Source organism: Staurois parvus, unplaced genomic scaffold, assembly GCF_062004578.1.
Source record: "Staurois parvus isolate SC_StPar_1 unplaced genomic scaffold, SC_StPar_1.0 ptg000843l, whole genome shotgun sequence".
NCBI lineage: Eukaryota > Metazoa > Chordata > Amphibia > Anura > Ranidae > Staurois > Staurois parvus.
In genome coordinates this window covers 230,136-253,109 of record NW_028318639.1, presented here as the reverse complement: position 1 = coordinate 253,109, position 22,974 = coordinate 230,136, and the positions used below count along the sequence as shown (strand labels likewise).

The following is a 22,974-nucleotide window of genomic DNA, read 5'->3' as shown; positions in this document are numbered from 1 at the left end:
CATGTGATTCAGGTGCTCCAATCCCCTCCATATCATGTGATTCAGGTGCTCCAATCCCCTCCATATCATGTGATTCAGGTGCTCCAATCCCCTCCATATCATGGGATTCAGGTGTTCCAATCCCCTCTCAATCATGTGATTCAGGTGTTCCAATCCCCTCCCAATCATGTGATTCAGGTGTTCCAATCCCCTCCATGGACACAGGTGTATACAATCAAGCCCCTAGGCATGCAGACGGCTTCTACAAACATTGGTGAAAGAATGAGTCGCTCTCAGGAGCTCAGTGTCTCCAAGCGTGGTCCCGTGATAGGTGGCCACCTGGGCAATAAGTCCATCCGTGACATTTCCTGGCTACTAAATATTCCACGCTCAACTGTTAGTGGGATTATAACAAAGTGGAAGCCACTGGGAACAACAGCCACTCAGCCACCAAGTGGTAGGCCACGTCACATGACAGGGCGGGGTCAGCGCATGCTGAAGCGCACAGTGCGCAGAAGTCGCCAACTGTCTGCAGAGTCAATAGCTAAAGACCTCCAAACTTGGTGTGGCCTTCAGATGAGCCCAACAACAGTGCGTAGAGAGCTTCATGGAATGGGTTTCCATGGCCGAGCAGCTGCATCCAAGCCTTCCATCACCAAGTGCAATGCAAAGCGTCGGATGCCGTGGTGTAAAGCACGCTGCCACTGGACTCTAGAGCAGTGGAGACGTGTTCTCTGGAGGGACCAATCACGCTTATCTCTGGCAAGCCGATGGACGTGTCTGGGTTTGGCGGTGGCCAGGAGAACAGTACTTGCCTGACTGCATTGTGCCAAGTGTAAAGTTTGGTGGAGGGGGGATTATGGTGTGGGGGTGTTCCTCAGGGGTTGGGCTTGGCCCCCTAGTTCCAGTGAAGGGAACTCTTAAGGCAACATTTTGGACAATTTCATGTGCCCAACTTTGTGGGAAGAGTTTGGGGATGGCCCCTTCCTGTTCCAACATGACTGCCCACCAGTGCACAAAGCAAGGTCCATAAAGACATGGAGGAGCGAGTTTGGGGTGGAGGAACTTGACTGTCCTGCACAGAGTCCTGACCTCAACCCCATAGAACACCTTTGGGATGAATTAGAGCGGAGACTGCGAGCCAGGCCTCCTCCCCCGACATCAGTGCCTGACCTGACAAATGTGCTTCTGGAAGAATGGTCCAACCTTCCCATAGACACCCTCCTAAACCTTGTGGACGGCCTTCCCAGAAGAGTTGAAGCTGTTATAGCTGCAAAGGGCGGGGCCAACTCAATATTGAACCCTACGGACTAAGACTGGGGGGCCATTAAAGGTCATGTGCGTGGAAAGGGCGGGGCCGACTCAATATTGAACCCTACGGACTAAGGCTGGGGGGCCATTAAAGGTCATGTGTGTGGAAAGGGCGGGGCCAACTCAATATTGAACCCTACGGACTAAGACTGGGGGGCCATTAAAGGTCATGTGTGTGGAAAGGGCGGGGCCAACTCAATATTGAACCCTACGGACTAAGACTGGGGGGCCATTAAAGGTCATGTGTGTGGAAAGGGCGGGGCCAACTCAATGTTGAACCCTACGGACTAAGACTGGGGGACCATTAAAGGTCATGTGTGTGGAAAGGTCGGCGGCCCAATACTTGGGGCAATATTGTGTATGTTCTACAGCCCTCTCACTAAAGGCAATGCCGTGGTCCTACACACAGCTCTGTCCTACCAATCGGTGGATATTTTATTAGTCATTTGTTACGAGAGACAGAGAGCCCTGTGAAGGTCCTCATCCATCCCCGGTCACTGAGGGATCATTGCACCCTCTTCTACAATGTAAACAGAGAACGTGGAAGGCAACAGACTTTATTTAGCAATTCTGATCAAATATTGTCACAGGGTTGTGAGTTATATAATGTTACCAACAGTGACATAGCCCCGCCCCCCAGGATTATAATTCACGGGCCCGGGGCCCCTACACAGTTCATAGCAGAACCTGCAGGACGTCATAATGAAAGCCGCGATCGCTCTCCTCATCCTGGGGCTCATCCTCATCCCCGGTAAGTAAGAACATTTCCTTCTGATACATCTCTCCTTGTATTCTCCCATTACAGGTCCATGTTATACATCCCGCCATTGTCCACCATAGAGCCGCATCTACACCGGGTGCAGGAAAGAAATATTACTCTGGAGTTCATCATTATTTATATATTTTTTTTTAATTTTGGAGTCCAGTATTATGATTAATATAATTTTTTACACACATATATATATAATTTATTTGTTTATTTATTGATCTATTTTTGAGGTCCATTATTATGATTAATATAAATTTTGTACTATATATATATATATAATCATTTTAATTATATACCGTGTTCCCCCGAAAATAAGACACTGTCTTACCTTTATTTTAGGTTAAAAAAATGCACTACGGCTTATTTTCGTGTAGGTCTTATTTTTATTGACACCCCCCTCCGATGATCCCCGCAGGATGGATCGGATCTGCGGATTGAGCATAATGGATCAGAGTCCGATCCATTATCCTCCACAATCCGCAGATCTGATCCATCCTGCGGGGATTGTTGGCTTGCAACCTAACCAGGGGAGGACTGACCATTTGGAAACTCGGGCACTGCCCTAGGGCCCGGGGTCAGTAGGGGGCCCCATGAGATGCTCCTGGTACCTTTTTCATAGGCTTTTTGAGTTTGGGCAAAGACACAGGGGCCCCATGATCCCCTATTGCCCGGGGGCCCCATGAGTTGTCAGTCCACCCCTGAACCTAAGTGATCTCTGCACCAGCTCCACAAAAAGGTACGTTTTAAAGCAAGCCCCCCCCCCCCCCGCCCTCTCTCTCTCTCTCCATCTCTCCCCCCTCTCTCATCCCCCTTCTCTCTCTCCCCATCCATCTCCCCCCTCTCTCTCTCCCCCCCCCCCCTTTCTCTCTCTGTCCATCCACCCCCCCCCTCTCTCCCCTCTCCTCCCTCCCCCCTCTCTCTCTCTCTTTCCATCCATCTCCCCCTCTCTCTTTCTCTCTCTCCCTCTCCTCCCTTCCCCCCCTCCCCATCCACCCCCCTCCCCCCCTCTCTCCCCCCCCCTCTCTCTCCATCCATCTCTCCCCCTTCTCTCTCTCCTCTCTTCCCTTCCCCCTCCCTCTCTCTCTCCCTCTCCTCCCTTCCCCCCCCCTCTCCCCATCCATCCCCCCCCTCTCTCTCCATCCATCTCTCCCCCCTTCTCTCCCCCCTCTCCTCCCTTCTCCCCTCTCTCTCTCTCTCTCTCTCTCTCCATCCACCCCCCCCTCTCTCTGGTGACAAAAAAAGGGTCCTGCGCTTTTATGGCGCGTATGCAGTGCGATTTGAGGCATACAAAAGGTACGGCTCCAATCGCACCGCACAGAAATCACACATGATTTGCACAGAAATGCGGTGCGGTTCCTGTGCAGTGTCACTGACATCCCCAGTGACACCAACACAGTGATCAGTGCTAACAAATAGCCCTGACACTGTACTAATGGCGCTGGGCAGGAAGGGGTTAACATGAGGGGCCATCAAAGGGTTAACTGTGTGCTGTGTTACCAGGACGACATGCTGTGCAGAGACATACAAAGCAGCATGTCCTCGCTGGCAGGGGTTAGATCTGCATTGTTTACACTCAGGTCTCTCCCCTGTCAGGTTTGCCAGCGATCACCGAATGTCGGCTGGGAATCGGTGGACAGGACCTAGTAATTGACATCCCTAGCCGCCAATAGCAGCGCACGCCTCCCTACCCGGATATGCAAATCACGTATATATATGTGTGACTTTGCGCAGCCGTGCCGTCCTGTAGCAGTATTTCTGCTATGGGGCGGACAGGAAGCGGTTAAATGAACAAGCGGAAGTTAAAGTCGCCCATACGCGGGTCGAATTCCAAAATAATTTGCTTTAAAAAAAATCTTTTCTAAGAATTTTTGTTGGAATTTGGGACCATTAGAGCCCAGGCACAGCGGGTGAGACTTGCCATGCGATTTGCCATGCAATGTTTTGAATCACATGGCAGGTGGCAGCGTGTTGTCCGCCATCAAAGCGGTCCTATGGGTGCGATTCCGACTTGGGAATCGCAGCGATCTCTAAAGTAGCGCATGCACGACTTCCGCTGTGCCTTGCATAGACATCGTTCAAGCGGCAGACGTCCAGCGAGTCGCACCGCAAGTTGGAATGATTTCAAAGATCGGTGTGACCTGGAACTTAGCGGGCCACAGCAACGGACGATTTTCCAGCATCCGTCAAATTTCAGCGATCGAAATTTAAAAAAAAAATAACGAATTTCTGCCCACGCAATGTAACTTATTTATTTCAGGTACTTATATAGCGTCATCAATTTATGCAGCTTTACATATATATTGTACATTCACACCAGGCCCCGCCCCCGAGGAGCGTACAATCTGAGGTCCCGAACTCACATTCATACATACACATACTAGGGACAATTCACCTACCAGTATGTCTTTGAAGTGTGGGAGGAAACTGGAGTACCCGGAGGAAACCCAGACTGATGGGAGAATCGTGCAAGAAATGTAATTGAAAAAGAAATGAGCTGCGACCCATCCTCATTTCCATAACATAAGGAGGAGGTGTTCTGTAGTCCAGCTGGCGAGATCTGACAGCACAGCTCGGGGTTTCAGTGCATCAGAGCTAATGTAGTCAAGTACTCTCCTTCTGGACCACAGAACACCTCCTGCCATCCTCATTTCCACAACATAAGCTGGAGGTGTTCTGTAGTCCAGTTGGGGAGATCTGACAACACAGCTAGGGGTCCCAGCGCATCAGAGCTAATGTAAATTACTCACCTTCTGGAATACAGAACACCTCCCACCATCCTCATTTCCATAACATAAGGTGGAGGTGTTCTGTAGTCCAACTGGGGAGAGCTCACAACACGGCTCAGGGTTTCAGCGCATCAGAGGCAGTGTTGTCAAGTTCTCTCCTGGACCACAGAACACCTCCCACTGTCCTCAATTCCATAACATAAGGTGGAGGTGTTCCGTATTCCAGCTGGGGAGCCTTGACAACACGGTTTGGGATTTCAGTGGATCAGAGACAGTGTTGTCAAGGGTTCTCCTTTTGGACTACAGAACACCTCCCACCCACCCTCATTTCCACAACATAAGGTGGAGGTGTTCTGTGGTCCAGCTGGGGAGAGCAGAGAACAGGGCTAGGAGTTTCAGTGCGTCAGAGACAGTGTTTTTAAGGTTTCTCCTTCTGGACTACAGAACACCTCCCACCCTCCTCATTTCCATAACATTAGGTGGAGGTGTTCTATAGTCCTGTATCGGAGGCAGTGTGTTGTCAGCTCCCTGTCTGTGTCCTGCTGACCTCTCTCTCTGTTCTAGGCGAGGCTCTGCGGTGCTACAAGGGCTCCTGTAGTGGAGGAAACTGCAGTTACAGTGAGACGACCTGCTCAGCGGACGCCAACCGCTGCTTCACCGTGACCATGAGCACCCGCTACTACTGTAGGTGACATTCCCAGACCTGACCTCCCTGGGGAACTTAGCGCTTCACTCCAGCCAACATTTTATTAACGGTTAATCTGCTCATACTTTCCCTGGTCCCCCCCACATGGTAAATGTTGATGGAGGAGGGGGGGACCAGGGAAAGTATGAGCAGATTAACCGTTTATTAAATGTTGGCTGGAGTGAAGCTTCAAAGTGAAGTGAAGTGAAGGGAAAGTAAAATCTTACTGTTTTCATTACATATCTCATATTATTCTCGGTGATGTCATCACTGGATCTCTGTGCTTCCCTAAGCAATGAAGGTAGATCATAGCTAGTGGGAGGGGCCGTAGCTTCCTGAAAACATCCCAGCACCCCGCCTCAGTCCTTCTCTCAGGAGCCCCCCAGTCAGCGGGAGGAACTTTTCTGGAAAACGAACCTGTTATTGTAAATTGCGAAATGTCACAACTTGTGGAGAAACTGACACTTTCTGGGCTTAAAGACGCCCTAACTGCCATTTGTTCAGATAATAGTTGTACAGTGGCCCCGCCTCCTGACTGCTCACCTCCCCCCTATTGGTTAGTTAGATTACAATGACACTTTCTGGGCTGAAAGACACCCAATCTGCCATTTGTTTAGATAATAGTTGCATAGCGGCCCCGCCCCCTGACTGTTCACCTCCCCCCTATAGGTTAGTTAGATTACAATGACACTTTCTGGGCTGAAAGACGCCCTAACTGCCATTTGTTCAGATAAAAGTTGTATAGCGGCCCCGCCTCCTGACTGCTCACCTCCCCCCTATAGGTTACTTAGATTACAATGACACTTTCTGGGCTGAAAGACGCCCTAACTGCCATTTGTTCAGATAATAGTTGCATAGCGGCCCCGCCTCCTGACTGCTCACCTCCCCCATATAGGTTAGTTAGATTACAATGACACTTTCCGGGCAGAAAGACGCCCTAACTGCCATTTGTTCAGATAAAAGTTGTACAGTGGCCCCGCCTCCTGACTGCTCACCTCCCCCCTATAGGTCAGTTAGATTACAATGACACTTTCTGGGCTGAAAGACGCCCTAACTGCCATTTGTTCAGATAATAGTTGTACAGCGGCCCCGCCTCCTGACTGCTCACCTCCCCCCTATAGGTCAGTTAGATCCCGATGACCAGCTCTCCTCCCGCCTGACTGTCTGTTTTAGCCGTGACAAGTGTCAGTTCTCCTCCATAGTCATTCATATTTCTATTTCCTGCTTTAGTCAATGTGATCCGCGGATGCTCCACCAGGACGGAATGTGCGTCTATGGAGTCCCTCCGCCCGAGTACCGTCTGCTGCTCCACAGATCTGTGCAACTGAAGCCGCAGTCCGCTGTCTATGGTCCCACCAACCATCTCTTCAGCCTTCAGATGGACCGAGAGCTTCGTCCTCACCTTCCTGCAACCGATCGATTATCTGCGTTGTGTGGAAACCATTTGTAGCCTTTATACTCTTTCTGTGTATTTCTATCCATGATTTCATGTTGGACTGAAACAATTCACCCGATTTTAGCAACGCTCCCCCATCCCCCCACACCCAATAAAAATAAAGACCACCAATCAGACGCTTCTGTGGTGACACTCGGTCGGCCGGCAGCACCCTGTCCACGGATTACAAATCACAGACTCCACCTTCACTTCTATTTTGGTCTGCTTATGAGAAATGTGTTTGAAAAACGAGATCACGCGGCTTTGTTTTCTGACACTGGTTCGGTGATCACCTGGCTTTGTCTATAAACAAAGCCACATCTCTGATTGCTATGGTGACATGTGGTTGGCCAGCAGCACTCAGTGAGAAGTGGAAATATTTGGCCTGAATTATAGATTCCACCTCATTCCAAATCTGATTCACATTTCGCCATGGATGGATCAGGTGATATCTTATAACGAGATCACACGGCTTTGTTTTCTAACACTGGCTCGGTGATCACCTGGTTTTATCTATGATATACTGTAGATTCCACCTGATTCCAAATCTGACTCACATTTTGGTCTGCTTAGGCGAAATGTGTTTGAAAAAACGAGATCACACGGCTTTGTTTTCTAACACTGGTTCGGTGATCACCTGGATTTGTCTATAAACAAAGCCACATCACTGACAGCTATGATGACATATGGTTGGCCCGCAGCACACAGGGAGGGAGAAGCGGAATTATTTGGTCTGAATTTATTGGTTCCACCTCATTCCAAATTTGACTCACATTTTGGACAGCTTAGGAGACATTTGTGTGAAAAAATTAGATCACCCCGGCTTTGTCTATAAACAAAGCCACATCACTGATCGCTATGGTAAAATTTGGTCGACCGGCAGCATTCTATTGCCTGCTAGGGAGAAGCGAAATTATTTGGCCTGAATTATCGATTCCACCTCATTCCAAATCTAAGTCACATTTTGGACAATTTAGAAAACATTTGTGTGAAAAAACAAGATCACCTAGCTTTGTCTATAAACAAAGCCACATCACTGATAGCTATGATGACATGTGGTTGGCCCGCAGCACTCAGGGAGGGAGAAGTGGAATTATTTGGTATGAATTTATAGATTCCACCTCATTCCAAATCTAACTCACATTTTGGACAATTTAGGAGACATTTATGTGAAAAAACTAGATCACCTGGCTTTGCCTGTAAACAAAGCCACATCACTGATCGCTATGGTAAAATTTGGTCGACCGGCAGCATTCTATTGCCTGCTAGGGAGAAGCGGAATTATTTGGCCTGAATTATAGATTCCACCTCATTCCAAATCTAACTCACGTTTTGGATAATTTAGGAGACATTTGTGTGAAAAAACGAGATCACTCGGCTTTGTCTATAAACAAAGCCACATCACTGATAGCTATGATGACATGTGGTTGGCCCGCAGCACTCAGGGAAGAAGAAGAGGAATTATTTGGCCTGAATTATAGATTCCACCTTCACTTCTATGTTGTAAAAATCTGATTCACATTTCGCCATGCGGCCTGATTAGGTGATATCTGCCATTATAACGAGATCACACGACTTTGTTTACTAACACTGGCTCGGTGATTATTATTATACAGGATTTATTGAGCGCCAACACTTTGCTCAGCGCTTTACAAAACAAAGGGAGACAATACAGTTCATTACAAGAGGGTTTGGAGGGCCTGATCCTTGGAGCTTACACCCGGCTTTGTCTATAAACAAAGCCACATCACCGATAACTATGGAGACATGTGTTTGGCCCGCAGCACTCAGTGAGGGAGAAGTGGAAATATTTGGCCTGAATTTATTTTGATGTGAAATGACAGATTCCACCATCACTGAAATTTTGTTGAAATTAGACTCCCGTTTTGGTCTGCTTAGGCGAAATGTGTTTGAAAGAAAGAGATCACGCGGCTTTGTTTTCTGACACTGGCTCGGTGATCACCCGGCTTTGTCTATAAACAAAGCCACATCACTGATAGCTATGGAGACATGTGGTTGGCTCATAGCACTCGGGGAGAAGCGGAATTATTTGGCCTGATTTTTTTCTCTGCATCCAAAACGCACAGAAAGTCGGTGATCTGGTTGCCAGTGTCATCGTTCACATCAGCGCTTGCAGTTCCGGTACGTTCCGGATGCAGAAAAAAAAGTAGAACAGGCGGCATTTCTCCTACAGGAATGCGGTAAAATGCATCAAAAATGCACAGATCCATATTTAAATGCAAGAAAAAAAAGAGGGGAAAAAATGAAGCAGAACGCATCAAAAATCACTGGAACGCAACAAAAAACACATCAGGGGCCCCTGCTGCTACCCCCCCCCCCAGAAGATTCTTCCACAATGGGGGGTTCTAAGGAGCCAACTAATCCAACTGATTATATAAAGAAAGAGCAAAATAAATAAAGAATGTGAATCAAATCTCCGTTCCTGAGTTCCACGGTCAGGTGTCAGGCTTGGGAACCGAGAGAGAGAGAGGCTCCCACCAACCAGCAGGATAGGTACCCAAGCATGTCACCCTGAGGGGGGGGGGAGTCTGGCCACTAACCAGTCTTCACCAGAGCCTTCAATATTTGGCCCCTGCGGCCAAATATGATAGAAAGTCAATCAAATCTCAGCTCTTGAGGGTCACAGTCAGGGGTCATGCTTGGAGACCGTATCTATACCAGTAGAGAGACTCCCACCAACCAACAGGATAGATACACAAGCAGGTCACCCAGGTGGATGACATGGGCCCACCAGAGACTTAGATCTCAGCACTAACCAGTCTTCACCAGGGCCTTCAATATTTGGCCCCTGAGGCTCAGGGGCTCCTGCTGCTTCCCCTCCTTCACAATGGGGTGCTAACTATCCAACGAAAGAAAGAAAGAAAGAAAGAATGTCAATCAGATCTCAGTTCTCGAAGGGTCACAGTCAGGGTCAGGCTTGGAGACCTGTAGTTATATCAGTAGAGAGAATCCCACCCGCAGAACGCCATTCCATCACTTCTGGAGAGGAAGCAGCCCAAGACTCCAACAAGCCCCATGGACACCACACCCTCATCAGTTACAAACCCCCCCGAAGGAAAACGGAACTGTCACATGCCTTGGTTGGAGGCCGAAGTGACAAGAGGGTTTCCCCTATGCGGCTCTGGTCTGAGTACCCCTGAGTGTGGAATGGGAGCACAAAGTAGGTGCCACTAATCAGGCAGCGGTGGCCTTTGGACAGCAGTCAGCAGCAGAGAAGGTGCACCTGGAGAAGACCAAGTTCATGGTACCCAGGAACTGGTCCTTGGAGGCCTGGCACAGAGGCTGCGAGGACACAGTCAGAGATAAATGCAGGTACCAGGGGCGGACTGACCATTTGGAAACTCGGGCACTGCCCGAGGGCCCGGGGTCAGTAGGGGGCCCCATGAGATGCCCCTGGTACCTTTTTCATAGGCTTTTTTGAGTTTGGGCAAGGACACAGGGGCCCCATGATCCCCTATTGCCCGGGGGCCCCATGAATTGTCAGTCCGCCCCTGGCAGGTACCCATTAGGACCAATGATGTGGTCAGATGGCAGGCCGGGGTCAGCATGGATGGGCAGCAAGGACCTAGTCAGAAGCCAAGCCAGAGTCATACACAGAGAGCAGGAGAAGGCAGGCAGCAGGCCGAGGTTGTCACCAGAAAGACAGCAGGGTATGGTCAGAGGCAAGCCAAGGTCAGGCTCCAGAATCAACAAAGCAAGGTCAGGAGCAGGTTGGGTCAACAAGGGAGATCAGACAGCAAGAGCAGGAACTCAGGAACACAGGTCAGAGGTATATATACAGTGGGGATCGAAAGTTTGGGCACCCCAGCTAAAAATGTGTATTAATGTGCATAAAGAAGCCAAGGAAAGATGGAAAAATCTCCAAAAGGCATCAAATTACAGATTAGACATTCTTATAATATGTCAACAAAAGTTAGATTTTATTTCCATCATTTACACTTTCAAAATAACAGAAAGCAAAAAAATGGCGTCTGCAAAAGTTTGGGCCCCCTGCAGAATTTATAGCATGCACTGCCCCCTTTGCCAAGCTGAGACCTGCCAGTGTCATGGATTGTTCTCAATCATCGTCTGGGAAGACCAGGTGATGTCAATCTCAAAGGTTTTAAATGCCCCGACTCATCTGACCTTGCCCCAACAATCAGCACCATGGGTTCTTCTAAGCAGTTGTCTAGAAAACTGAAACTGAAAATAGTTGACGCTCACAAAGCTGGAGAAGGCTATAAGAAGATAGCAAAGCGTTTTCAGATGTCAATATCCTCTGTTCGGAATGTCATTAAGAAATGGCAGTCATCAGGAACAGTGGAAGTTAAAGCAAGATCTGGAAGACCAAGAAAAATATCAGACAGAACAGCTCGCAGGATTGTGAGGAAAAACAATTCCAAACCCACGTTTGACGGCACGATCCCTCCAGAAAGATCTGGCAGACACTGGAGTTGCGGTCACTATTCCACTATAAAGAGATACTTGTACAAATATGGGCTTCATGGAAGAGTCATCAGAAGAAAACCTCTTCTACGTCCTCACCACAAAAATCATCGTTTGAACTTTGCAAATGAACATATAGACAAGCCTGATGCATTTTGGAAACAAGTTCTGTGGACCGATGAGGTTAAAATTGAACTTTTTGGCCGGAATGAGCAAAGGTACGTTTGGAGAAGAAGGGGCACAGAATTGAATGAAAAGAACCTCTGTCCAACTGTGAAGCATGGGGTTGGATCAATCATGCTTTGGGGTTGTGTTGCAGCCAGTGGCACAGGGAACATCTCACGAGTAGAAGGAAAAATGGATTCAATATAATTTCAGCAAATTTTGGATGGTAACTTGATGCCATCTGTGAAAAAGCTGAAGTTAAAGAGAGGATGGCTTCTACAAATGGATAATGATCCTAAACACACCTCGAAATCCACGGGGGATTACATCAAGAGACGTAAACTGAAGGTTTTGCCATGGCCTTCACAATCTCCTGACCTCAACATCATTGAAAATCTATGGATAGACCTTAAAAGAGCCGTGCTGACAGACAGCCCAGAAATCTCAAAGAACTGGAAGACTTTTGTAAGGAAGAATGGGCAAAGATACCTCAAACAAGAACTGAAAGACTCTTGGCTGGCTACAAAAAGCGTTTACAAGCTGTGATACTTGCCAAAGGGGGCAGTACAAGATATTAACTCTGCAGGGGACCCAAACTTTTGCAGACGCCATTTTTTTGTTTTCTGTTATTTTGAAAGTGTAAATGATGGAAATAAAATCTAACTTTTGTTGACATATTATAAGAATGTCTAATCTGTAATTTGATGCCTTTTGGAGATTTTTCCATCTTTCCTTGGCTTCTTTATGCACAGTAATACACATTTTTAGCTGGGGTGCCCAAACTTTCCATCCCCACTGTATATATATATATATACACAACAAAGACCTCTGTTATTAACCTAAATAGTTGAAACATATAATTTAAGTTTTTGCTAGAATGTTTGGGGGGGGGGGGGGCCTGGGGCTGTGTACTTATATATATATTTTAGAAATATTCTTCCCAAAAATATTGACATATATTTGAAATACTACAATTTTGTTCGTATTCATTATATTTGGAAATATATTTTAATACATGTATAGTATATATATACTGCATGTTGAAATACGTTTTTTATATATTACAAAATTTATGAAAAATATTTTTAAAAATATATATTTTTTTTAATATATTCTTCAGATTTTTTTTAACATATAAAAAAAATCATTTTTACATATATTTGTAAGTGCATTCCAAAAATGTAGATTAACCCCTTGACACAAATATGCGGTCTCTCGGCATGTGGGCCTTGACGCCGAGCGGCCGCATATTTGCGTGCAATTAGAAAATACATACAGGTGAAACTGGAACAATGAGAATCTGGTGCATTCATTCATTTCAGTTCAGCAACTTAAAAGGTGACACTAATACATGAGACTCATTCCATGCAAAGCAAGATAGTTCAAGCCGTGATTTGTCATCATTGTGATGATTATGGCTTACAGCTCATGAAAACCCCAAATCCACAATCTCAGAAAATGAGAATATTCCATGCAATCAATAAAACACGGATTGTACATAGAACAATATCGCACCTCTGAAAAGTAGAAGCTGCATATGTACTCAGGACTTGGTTTGGGCCCCTTTTGCAGCAATTACTGCCTCAATGCGGCGTGGCATGGAAGCTATCAGCCTGTGGCACTGCTGAGGTGTTATGGAAGACCAGGATGCTTCAATAGCGGCCTTCAGCTCTTCTGCATTGTTCGGTCTCATGTCTCTCATCTTTCTCTTGGCAATGCCCCATAGATTCTCTATGGGGTTCAGGTCAGGTGACTTTGCTGGCCAATCCCACGGTCCTTAAACCAGGTTTTGGTGCTTTTGGCAGTGTGGGCGGAGCCAAGTCCTGCAGGAAAATGAAGTCAGCATCCCCATAAAGCTCGTCTGTGGAAGGAAGCATGAAGTGCTCCAAAATCTCCTGGTAGACGGCTGCGGTGACCCTGGACTTAATGAAGCACAGTGGGCCAACACCAGCAGATGACATGGCTCCCCAAATCAACACAGACTGTGGAAACTTCACACTGGACTTCAAGCATCTTGCAGTGTGTGCCTCTCCATTCTTCCTCCATACTCGGGGTCCTTGGGCCTCTCCATTCTTCCTCCATACTCGGGGTCCTTGGGTCTCTCCATTCTTCCTCCATACTCGGGGTCCTTGGGCCTCTCCATTCTTCCTCCATACTCAGGGTCCTTGAGTCTCTCCATTCTTCCTTCATACTCCGGGTCCCTGGGCCTCTCCATTCTTCCTCCATACTCGGGGTCCTTGGGCCTCTCCATTCTTCCTCCATACTCGGGGTCCTTGTGCCTCTCCATTCTTCCTCCATACTCGGGGTCCCTGTGCCTCTCCATTCTTCCTCCATACTCGGGGTCCTTGGGCCTCTCCATTCTTCCTCCATACTCGGGGTCCTTGGGCCTCTCCATTCTTCCTCCATACTCAGGGTCCTTGTGCCTCTCCATTCCTCCTCCATACTCGGGGTCCTTGTGCCTCTCCATTCTTCCTCCATACTCGGGGTCCTTGGGCCTCTCCATTCTCCCTCCATACTCGGGGTCCTTGGGCCTCTCCATTCTTCCTCCATACTCGGGTCCTTGGGCCTCTCCATTCTTCCTCCATACTCGGGGTCCTTGGGCCTCTCCATTCTTCCTCCATACTCGGGGTCCTTGGGCCTCTCCATTCTTCCTCCATACTCGAGGTCCCTGGGCCTCTCCATTCTTCCTCCATACTCGGGGTCCTTGGGCCTCTCCATTCTTCCTCCATACTCTGGGTCATTGGGCCTCTCCATTCTTCCTCCATACTCGGGGTCCTTGGGCCTCTCCATTCTTCCTCCATACTCGGGGTCCTTGGGCCTCTCCATTCTTCCTCCATACTCGGGGTCCTTGGGCCTTTCCATTCTTCCTCCATATTCGGGGTCCTTGGGCCTCTCCATTCTTCCTCCATACTCGGGGCCCTTGGGCCTCTCTATTCTTCCTCCATACTCAGGGTCCTTGGGCCTCTCCATTCTTCCTCCATACTCTGGGTCCTTGTGCCTCTCCATTCTTCCTCCATACTCGGGTCCTTGTGCCTCTCCATTCTTCCTCCATACTCGGGGTCCTTGGGCCTCTCCATTCTTCCTCTATACTCGGGGTCCCTGGGCCTCTCAATTCTTCCTCCATACTCGGGGTCCTTGGACCACTGAGCAGCAGACCAGGTCTGTTTTTCTTTAGCCCAGGTAAGACGCTTCTGACGTTGTTTGTTGTTCAGGAGCGGCTTGACAAGAGGAATACGACATTTGAAGCCCATGTCCAGCATCCGTCTGTGTGTGGTGGCTCTTGATGCACTGACTCCAGCCTCAGTCCACTCCTTGTGAAAGTCCCCAACACTTTTGAATGGCCTTTTCCTGACAATCCTCTCCAGGCTGCAGTCATCCCTGCTGCTTGTGCACCTTTTTCTTCCACACTTTTCCCTTCCACATAACTTTCTATTAACCACTTCCTGTCCGGACACTTTTACCCCCTCCCTGACCAGGGCAATTTTCAGCTTTTAGCGCTATCACACTTTGAATGACAATTGCGCGGTCATGCAACACTGTACCCAAATGAATTTTTTACCATTTTTTTGAGATAGATAAAGCTTTATTTTGGTGGTATTTATTCACCACTGGGATTTGTATTTTTTTCGCTATGTAAATGAAATGTCCAAAAAATTTGAAAAAAAGTGGTTTTTTTTATAAAATTTTGCAAATAAATAATATTTTATCATAAATCTTAGCCAAAATTTATTCTGTTATCTTTTTAGTAAAAAAAAAAATCCAAATTAGTTTATAAGCAAAAATTATAATTTTTAAACATTTTTTTTTTACATTTTTATTTTATTTTTTTATATTATTATTTTTTTTTTTTATTATTTTTTTTACATACTGTCACCCTAGCAGTACAGGGTCACCATGGTGACACTGTACTACTTGTGAGGGGTGATGAAGATTTTTTTTTTTTTTTTTACGCTGATTGCTTTTACACCCATATAGGATGTAAAAGCAATCATTTCTCTTTCTCTCTGTCTGCATTCCTGCACTCATTGAGAAGAACTGAGTGAGCTGTGATTGGTCACAGCTTGTCACATGGTACAAGGCTTTTGTGAATAGCCTTGTACCATGTGACCTCTGTGATCATTCACAGATTTCACACATAGTAAGCAATGATGTCAGAAGTGACATCTTGCTTACTACTTTGCATGTGATCACTGATTGGCCAATCAGTGATCACATGATCGGGACCTCGTACAGAGGTCCCGCCTGACGATCGGTGTTTCACTGTGTCCGGAGGACACAGCGGGCACCGGATCGCGGTGCTGCGCGCTCCCAGGGAGCGCGCACAAGAAGGGTGCGGGGAGGCCGTTTATAGACGGCCACCCGACCCTGCACTGTCACCCTCCGGCCGTTTATATACAACGGCCGGTCGGGAAGTGGTTAATGTGCTTTGATACAGCACTTTGGGAACATCCAACTTCTTCTGCAATGACCTTTTGAGGCTTTCCCTCCTTATGGAGGGTGTCAGTGATGGTGTCAGGTCAGCAGTCTTTCCCATGATTGTGATTCCTACTGAACCAGACTGAGAGACCATTTAAAGGCTCAGGAACCCTTTGCAGGTGTTATGGCTGAATGAGCTGATTAGAGTGGGACACTTTGAGCCGAGATTATTCCACCTTTTCCCAATATTCTCATTTTCTGAGATTGTGGATTTGGGGTTTTCATGAGCTGTAAGCCATAATCATCACAATGATGACAAATCACGGCTGGAACTATCTTGCTTTGCATGGAATGAGTCTCATATATTAGTTTCACCTTCTAAGTTGCTGCACTGAAATAAATCAACTTTTGCACCATATTCTCATTTTTCCAGTTTCACCTGTATGTGCTGAGAGCGCGCTCCCTGCGTGCTCCAAGCACATATGTCTGTGACTCACGGAAAGGTCCCGATCTCCGCTTGCGATTGGGACCTTTTCTGGTCATGTGACCGCTGCGATGGCGAATCACGGCGGTCACATGACCCTAAAACCCCGCCCTGCCTCCCGGCTTCTAAAACTCTTAAAGGGGAGGGAGGCGCCGGCGCTAAGAGGTTAAATGTATTTTTAAAAATATTTTTCATATATTTTATAATAAAAACGCATTTCAACATACAGAATATATATTTATTGAAATATATTTTGAGATATATTGATAAATTGTAGTATTTCAAATATATGTCAATATATTTGGGAAGAATATTTTTTAAATATATTTTTCTTCCATGTGAGTATATATATATATATATATGAGGATTGGGTGGTAGAGGCCTGTAAAGGTCTCCATGCATCCTTGGTCACAGAGGAATTATTAAACTCTGTTGTACGATGTAAACAGAGAACGGGAAGTGAGCAGATTGTGACCACACATTGCCACAGGATCTCTCCAGGAAATGAGTTACAATATAAACTGTTACTGGCAATGACAGCCCCTCCTCTCCCCTCCCCCATCCTATAAGTACAGGGACCCGGGGCCCCTACACAGTTCATAGCAGAACCTGAAGGACGTCATAATGAAAGCCGTGATCGCTCTCCTCATCCTGGGGCTCATCCTCATCCCTGGTAAGTAAGAACATTTCCTTCTGATACATCTGTATTTCTTATTATCTCTTTCCATGTTACACATCCCGCCATTGTCCACCAGAGGGCGACATCTCTGCTGGCAGCAGTCATTATATATATATATATATATATATATATATATATATATATATATATATATATATATATATACAGACGTGTATCGGTTTACGAATTTAATTCGTTCTGCGGGACTTTTCGTATTACAAAAAATTCATAAACCGAAATGCAGTTTCCCGTAGGAATGCATTGAAAACCAATTAATCCGTTCCAGAGGTCAGAAAAAAAGTTTAAAAAAGTATTTTTTCTATTCAAAACTCTTTATAAAGTGCACTTTAACCCCTTGCCGTCCGGCCGCTGTTTATAAACGGCAGGACGGTGGCACTCCAGGGGCGGGTTGCCGTTCATAAACGGCACCCGCTATTTCTAGTTGTGCGCGCTCCCTGGGAGTGTGCAGCACCGCGATCCGGTGCCCGCTGTGTCCTCTGGACACAGTGAAACACCGATCGTCGGACGGGACCTCTGTGCGAGGTCCCGATCATGTGATCACTGATTGGCCAATCAGTGATCACATGCAGAGTAGTAAGCAAGATGTCACTTGTGACATCATTGCTTACTACGTGTGAAATCTGTGAATGATCACAGAGATCACATGGTACAGGGCCATTCACAACAGCCTTGTACCATGTGACAAACCGTGACCAATCACAGCTCACTCAGTATTTCTCAATGGCTGCAAGAATGCAGACAGAGAGAAAGAGAAATGATTGTTTTTACATCCTATATGGGTGTAAAAGCAATCAGTGTGAAAAAAAAAAAATCTTCATCACCCCCCACAAGTAGTACAGTGTCACCATGGTGACCCTGTACTGCTAGAGTGACAGTATGTAAAAAAAAAAAAAAAAACATAAATAATAATAATATAAAAATGTAAAAAAAGTTTAAAGATTATAATTTTTGGTTATAAAGTAATTTGGCTTATTTTTTTTTTTACTAAAAAGATAACGGAATACATTTTGGGCGAGATTTATGATGCAATATTATTTATTTGCAAAATGTTATAAGAAAAACACTTTTTTTCAAATTTGTTGGACTTTTTCATTTACATAGCAAAAAAAAGAAAACTCCCAGCAGTGAATAAATACCACCAAAATAAAGATTTATCTGTCTAAAAAAAAATGGTAAAAAATTCATACGGGTACAGTGTTGCATGACCGCGCAATTGTCATTCAAAGTGTGATAGTGCTGAAAGCTGAAAATTGGCCTGGACTGGAAGGGGGGGAAAGTGTCCGGACTGGAAGGGGGGAAAGTGTCCGGACTGGAAGGGGGGGAAAGTGTCCGGACAGGAAGGGGGGAAAGTGTCCGGACTGGAAGGGGGAGAAGTGTCCGGACTGGAAGGGGGAGAAGTGTCCGGACTGGAAGGGGGAGAAGTGTCCGGACTGGAAGGGGGAGAAGTGTCCGGACTGGAAGGGGGGAAAGTGTCCGGACTGGAAGGCGGGGAAAGTGTCCGGACTGGAAGGGGGGAAAGTGTCCGGACTGGAAGGGGGGAAAGTGTCCGGACTGGAAGGGGGGAAAGTGTCCGGACTGGAAGGGGGGAAAGTGTCCGGACTGGAAGGGGGGGAAAGTGTTCGGACTGGAAGGGGAGGAAAGCGTCCGGACTGGAAGGGGGGGAAAGCGTCCGGACTGGAAGGGGGGAAAGTGTCCGGACTGGAAGGGGGGAAAGTGTCCGGACTGGAAGGGGGGGAAAGTGTTCGGACTGGAAGGGGAGGAAAGCGTCCGGACTGGAAGGGGGGGAAAGTGTCCGGACTGGAAGGGGGGGGAAAGCGTCCGGACTGGAAGGGGGGAAAGCGTCCGGACTGGAAGGGGGTGAAAGCGTCCGGACTGGAAGGGGGGGAAAGCGTCCGGACTGGAAGGGGGGGGAAAGCGTCCGGACTGGAAGGGGGGGAAAGCGTTCGGACTGGAAGGGGGGGAAAGCGTCCGGACTGGAAGGGGAGGAAAGCGTCCGGACTGGAAGGGGGGGAAAGTGTCCGGACTGGAAGGGGGGGAAAGCGTCCGGATAAGAAGTGGTTAAAGGCATAAACGGACATGATTAAAAAAAAAAAAAAAGTTGTAAATGCGTTGAAAACCAATTAATCCGTTTGTATTGTGAAAAAAAATTTGTAAACCGAGACATTATTTTTAATGGATTTTCATTCGTAAACCGATAATGACGTTACCCGAGGCGTTGGTACTCCGAGGAGCGCCTGTATATATATATCATTACTGTATACTGGCAGCAGATTGACTTTGTTTTTTGTTCCAATTTGTTTTCCTGAATATTTGTTACTTTTTATTGGAGAAATAAAAGGTTTCGGTGATTCTGACTTCATTCCGTGTTGCAGTTGTGAAGAAACAATGTAGGAAGTCATTCCACCGAACCGAGAGCCCAGAACCGAGAGCCCAGAACTTTCCTTTCTTTTCTTTCTTCTGTCATTTTTAGTCCGTTGTGGGAAGATTTAGAAAACACAAAAAAATTTCACATATTGACTTTGTTCATGAAGACATTTTTTTTTTTTTTCAACTTTTGTTACCTGTGAGGAAGAAAAAGAATATGTTTCAGTTCATTTCCCCCTTGAACGTCACCTCCTAGCCCAGCCCTACGCGTTTCGTCACTTGCCGTCCTCCGACATCCCCTTCCGCTCCCAAAGGACAGTTCTTGAGGTACACGAGTGAGGTTGAGGGAGAGTTTCTTTTTTATCACATGGAATACGGCGATCTTTGGGATTCGCAGAGGCGGCGCTGGTCGGTATTTTGTATTTGTAATGTCACCCCAAAAAACAAAATTTCCACCTCCAATGAAACGTCATCAGAACTGATCTCTAATTTCACCTTTGCAGCTCTGCAAAATGAAATGAGCATTTCAAAGCTCCCCTTTAAAGCCGGGAGGTGTTTTGTAGTCCAGCTGGGGGGGGGGGCTGACATCATGGCTTGGGAATTCAGTTGATCAGAAGCAGAGTTGTCAAGGACAGAACACCTCCCGCTATCCTTATTTTCATAACATAAGGTGAAGGTGTTTTGTAGTCCATATGTGGAGACTTGATAACACAGCTTGGGATTTCAATGGATCAGAGGCAGTGTTGTCAAGGTCTCTTATTCTGGACTACAGAACACCTCCCACCACCCTCATTTCCATAACATAAGGTGGAGGTGTTTTGTAGTCCATATGTGGAGAGCTGACAACACGGCTTGGGATTTCAGTGGATGGGAGGAGGCGTGTTGTCAGCTCAGTAGAAGAGGTTGTCAGCTCCCTGTCTGTGTCCGGCTGATCTCTCTCTGTTCCTCTAGGTGAGGCTCTGAAGTGCCGGCAGAGCTCCTGCACCGGGAGGGGAAGCTGCAGTTCCAGAGTGATGACCTGTTCTGGGAACTCCGACCATTGCTTCTCCTTGATAACGGACCGTCGGGTACAATGGTGAGTGCGTCTATGTCTTCACACCTCGTCCTCCAGTATTACTTGGAAGGTTCCCTCCAGCCAACATTTTATTAACCCCTCCCCCTTCAGAGGATTCCTCCCCTTTCCCCTCCAGATATTCCCCCTCCCCCACCTCTCCTTTTTCACCACATACCTTGTTTTATTACCAATGATGTCATCACTGATCACGGAGGACTGAAGGGGAGGAGCCAGTACACCTGTACAAGACTGAAGGGGAGGAGCCAGTACACCTGTACAAGACTGAAGGGGAGGAGTCGGTATACCTGTACAAGACTGAGGGGGAGGAGCAGGTACACCTGTGCGAGACTGAAGGGGAGGAGCCGGTACACCTGTGCAAAACTGAAGAGGAGGAGCCGGTACACCTGTGCAAGACTGAAGGGGAGGAGCCGGTACACCTGTGCAAGACTGAAGGGGAGGAGCCGGTACACCTGTGCAAGACTGAAGGGGAGGAGCCGATACACCTGTGCAAGAATGAAGGGGAGGAGCCGGTACACCTGTGCAAGACTGAAGGGGAGGAGCCGGTACACCTGTGCAAGACTGAAGGGGAGGAGCCGGTACACCTGTGCAAGACTGAAGGGGAGGAGCCGGTACACCTGTGCAAGACTGAAGGGGAGGAGCCGGCACGCCTGTGCAAGACTAAAGGGGAGGAGCCACCACACCTGTACAAGACTGAAGGGGAGGAGCCGGTACACCTGGCACTAAAGAAATGAGATAGCGGTTGCCACTGGGATAGGGAGGTGAGGGCAACAAGAAAAAAATAAATTCTGTCTTTTCTCTGACCCCCCCTTCTTCTACAAAGTTACAATGTACAGTCTGATCACTTGGGGAGGGGAGACTGAGGAGTCACTGACTGAAGACCAAGAATGATAATGTAATAATTGGAGGTGGAACTTTTCTGGAAAATGATGCTGTTGCTGTGAAATGTATTTGTTTTTATTTATTTCAGGTACTCCATCAATGTACACAGCACTTTACATATATATTGTACATTCAAATCAGTCCCCGCCCCCGAGGAGCGTACAATCTAAGGTCCCTAACTCACATTCATTCATACACATACTAGGGCCAATGTAGACAGGATCCAAATCACCTCCCAGCATGTCTCTGGAGTGTGGGAGGAAACCGGAGTACCCGGTGGAAACCCACACAGGCACAGGGAGAACATGCAAACTCCAGGCAGGTGGTGTGGTTGGGATTCTAACCACTTAGCTGCTGTGCTGCCCAGATGATGTTAGAAAGTTGTGAAGAAACTGACAGGTCCATGTCCAGGGCTAAAAAGACATCCTAACTGCCATTTGTTCTGATAATAAGACTGCACTGAGTTGTGGAGTGGCCCCGCCTCCTGACTGCTCCCCTCTCTCTATAGGTTAGTTATATAATGATGACCAGTTCTCCTTCTGTCTGACTTTTCATGTTATAGCCGTGACAAGTGTCAGTTCACCTTCATATTCCTATGTTTCATTCCTGTTTTAGTCTATCTGACCCGTGGATGCGCCACCAGGACCCAATGTGCCACGATGAGGGCCCCTCCATCCGAATGTCAACTGCTGTTCTTCAGATCTCTGTAATTGAAGCTGCAGTCCGGTGTCTATGGCCCCACCAACCATCTCTTCAACCTTCAGATGGACCAAGAGCTTCGTCCTCACCTCCCTGCAACTGCCATTTGTACCCTTTATATCTCTTTATATATTTCTATCAGTTTTTTAGTGTGGGACTGAAATGATAATCTCTATTTTAGCGAACCTCGCCCATCCCCCACACTAAATAAAAATAAAGACCTGGGATCAGAGACATCTGTGGTGACACTTGGTCGGCCGGCAGGTTCCACCTTCACTTACATTTTGTTGAACTTTAAGTGCCATTTTATGGGCCGTTTAGGTGATATCTGCCATTACAAGGAGATCACACGGCTTTGTTTTCTAACATTGACTTGATGATCACCTGGATTTGTTTATAAACAATAAATGTTCATCACTGAGAGCTGCTATAAAACTCTGTTCCTGAGCCGTAGGGCTTTTGTTCTCAGAGAATAGGTGCAGAAACTCCACCCTTGTCTCCGCCCTCCATACCTATCTCCGACCATCATCCCTTGTCTCCGCCCCCCATACCCACCTCCGACATCATGCCTTGTCTCCGCCCCCATACCCACCTCCGACCATCGTACCTAGTCTCTGCCCCCATACCCACCTCCAGCTATCGTCCCTTGTCTCCTTTCCCCATACCCACCTCCGACCATCATCCCTTGTCTCTGCCCCCATACCCACCTCTAACCATCATCCCTTGTCTCTGCCCTCATACCCACCTCCGACCATCGTCCCTTGTCTCTGCCCCCATACCCACCTCCTACCATCATCCCTTGTCTCTGCCCCCATACCCACCTCTAACCATCATCCCTTGT

The 22,974-nt window shown here is 47.2% G+C and overlaps 1 long non-coding RNA gene across 3 annotated transcripts; it reads left to right on the top strand.

Annotated features, from left to right (window-relative positions):
* The first annotated feature begins 1,934 nt into the window (after positions 1-1,934).
* Positions 1,935-22,556, top strand: LOC149443603 (uncharacterized). 3 transcript variants are annotated; one of them, XR_016306647.1, is made up of 3 exons: positions 1,935-2,041; positions 5,350-5,469; positions 6,701-7,042. It is a non-coding gene; the product is annotated as an uncharacterized LOC149443603 (long non-coding RNA). The 3 variants fall into 3 exon arrangements; XR_016306649.1 differs by lacking the exons at positions 5,350-5,469; positions 6,701-7,042 and adding exons at positions 20,432-20,555; positions 22,050-22,556 and having other exon boundaries at positions 1,949-2,041; XR_016306648.1 differs by lacking the exons at positions 1,935-2,041; positions 5,350-5,469; positions 6,701-7,042 and adding exons at positions 16,938-17,089; positions 20,432-20,555; positions 22,050-22,556.
* The last annotated feature ends 418 nt before the right edge of the window (positions 22,557-22,974 follow it).